General features: G+C 37.7%; 1 pseudogene; it reads left to right on the top strand.

Annotated features, from left to right (window-relative positions):
• The first annotated feature begins 4795 nt into the window (after positions 1–4795).
• On the top strand, positions 4796–5102 carry LOC118849811 (annotated as a pseudogene).
• The last annotated feature ends 219 nt before the right edge of the window (positions 5103–5321 follow it).

Raw genomic sequence — 5321 nt, 5'->3', positions numbered from 1 at the left:
TATATGTGTGTGTATAAATAGTGCTATAGCCTCTTGGATAATATTTTATCTGTTATTTTGCATCAATATGCTTTAGGGATTTTTTTTACATTTTTCTTTATTTGCTTTATCTCTTCCAGGTTTGGGGATCAGAATCATATTTGTCTCATAAAGGGAGTTTGGTAAGATGGCTTCTTTCTATATTTTTAAAAATGATTTTAAAATCATTCCCATATACAGGTGCATTAAGGTTATAAAGCACTAAGAACATTAGCAAAAACTAATAACATTCAATGATATTGTGAGTTAAGTAGGTAGTTCTAAGCTATTCATTAGTGATTACTCTATTGCTCCCTATAGTGTAGGGATTTAGATCTTGTTGAAGATTAAGTACTTATTTGAGTGAATGGGTAAAAAGGCATTGGGGACCTGAATCTTCTGCTAGTATTAGTTCCCCTAAGGATATTTTTAAAGTCTAAGATACGGCTGTCCAACCTTAGGTTATCTTAGGGCCACATTAAAATAAAATAATTATTTGAGGGCCGTACCCAGGATAAAAAATACAGTACACTAATCGAAAGTGGAGGAACACGTATTATTAGTATGACAGGCGAAGGAGCAAAGTGCCAAAGCAAACACAAAACAACAAAGTGACAACACAACAGCATAAAGGTAGGTGCGTACTGACTAGTCTGCATCATACAGACAGAACGCATCCCACAGATGGATTGAAAATTCCATGCGATATGTTCCATCCATAATACTGCTTAAAAGCACCAAAGAAAATTAATATCCATGAGATTATTTACTAGTGATGGAATTAAAAAATCTAATATGCATTCCATGCAAATTATTATTTTATTTTTTTGCTCGTGAAAATTAAAACCCGCAGGTGGGCTGCGTAAAATCGCACTGTGGGCTGCATTTTGGACAGCCCTGGTCTAAGACATGTAGGCATCTTTTCTTTTCTTTTGATAGTCGCAAGGATTGCTCTGCTTCCTTTCTCTTTGTCTATTAACATCTCTTGTTTTGAACCAGGATTTCTCATGTCCTAGCCCAGTGCTAAATTTTTTCCATTTCTAACCCCTTTTCCCCTGAGAAATTTTTACATGATCCTGGTTATGTAGGTATACAAAATGTTTATACAAATCAAACATTTACTAATAAATCATGAAGAAATTTATAACAAATCTTTGGTATACATATAAATTTACCATTTATTAAAGACAATAGTCTTGAATCTGAGCAGTATTTCTGGCCGCGGTTTGTTGGCATTGTGTGGCTTGCTGGCATGTGCAGTGCAAAGTATGCATGTTGTGTGTTCAAGGTTGCAGTGAAGTTACGTGATGCAATACAGGCAAGCACTGCCAGAAACACCTCAGATTCATTACATATTTGATTTTGAATTAATTTTTGGTCTTTGTGTGTTCAGAAACCTTTCACTGTTATTAAATTTTTCATGATCCCCACATTCAGTTGGGGTTGTGACCCATAGTTTAAGAGGCACTGTACCCAGCCCACTTTTGGAGCAAAAATACCTGAATCCATTGTCTTCTACCTTCCCTCTCAGCTTCCTGTGCCCGAAGCAAGCAAACTCTTTACTGGTGTATTTGTTGTTTGTTTAAACTACAAACAAGAGTAGGGAACCAGTCAACAAAAGTCAAGTTACAAAGTTTCTGGTTTTAAAATAAAAGTTGTTCCTGGTATTCACTGGAATATAAATGGAGCTAGGCCCAGATTTTTATCACTCTATGACCACAATACCCCTCCGTTCCCCCTTCCCCCCCAAAAAAGCCCTTCCTGTCCTTGGAAACCTCTTTTGATCCTAAAGCTAGTGTTGGTGTAGTTCTTGACTTCAGTAGGGGAGGGAGGCCCCTTCTACTTCTTCACATGTCTTTTTGTGAGAAGAAGAAAGACCCCACTGATGATAAATGGTCTTTAGGTATAAAAGAAATAAAGGTAAAGTTCATTTAAGGATAGAATGAGAAAACTTATGTAAAGTACTTTGCAAGCTTTAAAGTGCTGCATAAATTCTAGTTATTTTTTACATTTTCGGAGAAAAACATATCCTATTTATCAAGTATGTTACTTCTTCTTGAAAGAAAGTTATGAAAAGGAACTCTGGGGTGAGAAGTAAGTTGGGGTTTCTGGAAATTAGAAGAGATAAAAAGATTCAGAGAGGCTAGAGATGATGCTAATGAAATGAAATTGGCAATGTAGGAGCAGTAGAGGGAGAAATTTTGAGGTTAGAAAAACTCAGATACAAGTCTTTGTGCAAATAAATCACTTCTGGGTTTTGAAGCTTCCTGAGTCGGAGTGCTTATAAAGGGAAATTTTGGTTATATTTATGAGCAATTTGATGATTTTTGAGAATTGCAATGATTTAATATACTTGTGCATTAGGAAGATTAGCCTGGTATCAGAATGAAGGATGAATTGGGGAGGGGGGAAATTGGCGATAGAAAGATGAGTTAGAAGATTATTAGAATACTCCAAGTAAAAGGAAATAAGATTAAGGACTAGAGTTGTGGCAGTGAAATGAAAAGGATGAGACAAATGCAAGAGACATTTCATAGGTGGAATTGATAAGGATTCTGTCTGGTCCCAAAGGCAAAACTTCTACAGGTTGCAAAAAGGCAAATTTAGACTTGAAGTTAGGAAAAAATTTTTCAATAATTAGAGCTATTCCAAAGCTGAATGATCTGCCTCAAAAGATGATAAAGTTCTCTCTCCTTTGAGGTCTTCAAGCAGAGGCTGGTTGTTGAGTTGTCACTTAGTGTTATAGAGGCCTCTCCTTTAAGGTATGGGTTGTATTAGGTAGCTGTGGAGGGCTCTTCCAACTCTCAGATCCTGAGATCTATGGTGACTGATTGTATTGGGGTGTGAAGGAAGGGGAACAAATGAAACAAACACAAAACAAAAATGAAAGTGAGATTTTGAGTAAGGATGACTCAGAGAATGGCACCGTTAATAAAAACAAAAGCAAAAAGAAACCAGGCATTATGGGAGCAGAACACAGTTCAACATATTTGTTTTTATATTTATCATGGGAATGAGACAACTCTCATTTTCAGAATGGAGAACAATGCATTTCAAGTGTTTGAACTGGTAATAGGAAATGTGCTTTATAGGATGTACTGTATCTATTCTTCTTCTTCTATGCAATTCTCCACATCTTAGCCTAGTGAACTTCTCTGATTGATAGCATTTGAGCTTGGCAAACCCTTAGCAATGACCCAACGCACCTCCTTCTTGTGCAGAGGAAGAAGACTGAGGCCCAGAGAAGTTAACTTGTCTTGTCAAGGTCATAAAAGCAGTAAGTAATTTAATCCCTTGTCCTCTGACTTAAAAATCTAACTTTTTTCCCCATTAGGATGCATTACCCCAGTGCCGACTCTGATACCTGAGTATCAGCTCATCCTTTTGACCGTATCAAATAAGCTATCCTTCTATTATCCTCTTCATAAATATGAGTCTTGTTCCAAATTTTAAGTGACTTAAAATTCCTGAGGAAATCAGGTGCCTAGAAATGAGGTAGTTTAACCCTTCATCCCAGGTATCATTGATGCAGTGTATTGACTGGTTTTTAAGATCAGCAGAAGCTCCATTTCTGCTGAAGTGTTGGTTTTGACCTACGAGCTGATATTGTTTATAAACTGATTTTATGTGTATCGTCTATTCTTTGTCTCCTTTTAAATTTCTTTATTTGCTTGTTTTTATGGATGATGAAAGACTTTGTTTGCATCTGTTTGTTTTTGATACTATTGATTATGATCACAGTGCTTAAGAGGCTAGAGTAATTTCTACAGCTTTGAATAAGAAATGCTAGAAGCAGCTACCAAATATTGAAGATAGGGATTTGGAATTCCACATTCATTAACATTTCACATGTGAGATTATAGTCGCACTTGCAATACTATTCAAGTGGCCTAGATGATCAGAATGTGAAATAAGAAAAAGCCACTTAATGGCAGCTTTTACTCCCTGCTTAGAATTCATTCCTTGCTATGAAATGAGCACAGACTAAAACATCTCTGAACACAAGTACCCTCAGAGAACCTTCCAAAAATACAGCTTCCTTCCTAGGCATCTGGATCTGCAAAGAATATACATTAAATCCATTGTCTCCCAAGCACCAGCAGATGTCTACAAAGAGGATAGGATTTTGGAGCTGGAAGGGACCCCAGAAATCACCATCCAACATGTTATATTACAGATGAGGAAATGGAAGCCCAGAAAGGTTAAGTCATTTGCCTAAATTCATAAAGCTAGCAAATATCAGAACTGGAATTCAAATTCAGGTCTTTTGGTGAAAAATCCAGGGCCCCTTCCCAACCACTAAGTTGTCACACTAAAAAGCTTGATATGTTTTTCAGTTTTGTTAGTTCTATATGAATACATTTGTTTTCACTTCTAGAGTTAAGATAAAAGGGAAAATATTTCATTTAACAAAAAGCTCTAAGTTAAATATTTTTAACTTTGAGGACTCTAAATTGAAATGTTAGATGCTTATCTTACTACAAGTTCACAACTCATAATTAAATTATGGTACAGTTAAATAAAAGCAAGTAAATTAAATTGCTTGCCTTTTTATGATGATACATGTAATTACAATTTTCAGTAGCATTTGTGCCGCTATCAATTCATTTATAATGCTTAACATGTACATTAAATTTAATTCAATAACCATTTATTAAGCACCTACTGTGTTCAAGAGGGAAGGGAAAGGGGGTCACTGAGTGACCTTGAGCACTTTGGGCAGGCATGGCATTTGGGCACCTGAACCTTCTTAGCTGTGCTGGGGTGGAGGGGTGGGATGGGGGGGAGGTGAGCTCTGCTTCTGGGTGTCCGCCTGGTCAGACCCACCTGCGTCTCAGCATCTTTGCCCGACCTGAGTCTCAGCATCTTGTGCCTGCCCCTGGAGGATGGCACATCCACCTGTCTGCCAGCTGCAGCTCTAACTCTAAGGCTGCATCTCTGCACTGGACTATAATGAGAGCTGTCAGTGTCTTGCTGGCGACAGGAGCCAATGCAGGTCTCTCGATGCCCTCAGCCATGACCTTTGCAGGACTCTGCATGATGTGGGCATCTACAAAGCTGTTGCCATGCTATGGATCCTCTGACCTCTGTGGCAACAGAAATACACCCATCGCCTCTGCTCTATCACATTATTAACCAATGAAAATGAGAGGAAAATAGCAATGAACTCCACTGGTGAGACCTCCCCTGTTCTCCAGTCAGGCACAGTTGTTCCAACAATTGGTCTCTATGAAGAATATAATCCAAGAGGGATTAAATTAAGGAAACTGAGATTAGTTTGTGTTCCAAGTTCTGAGACTTGT

This window comes from Trichosurus vulpecula, chromosome 5 (genome assembly GCF_011100635.1).
Source record: "Trichosurus vulpecula isolate mTriVul1 chromosome 5, mTriVul1.pri, whole genome shotgun sequence".
Classification (NCBI taxonomy): Eukaryota; Metazoa; Chordata; class Mammalia; order Diprotodontia; family Phalangeridae; genus Trichosurus; species Trichosurus vulpecula.
The sequence above is the reverse complement of the archived record's forward strand: the minus strand, read 5'-3'. Positions and strand labels throughout refer to the sequence as shown.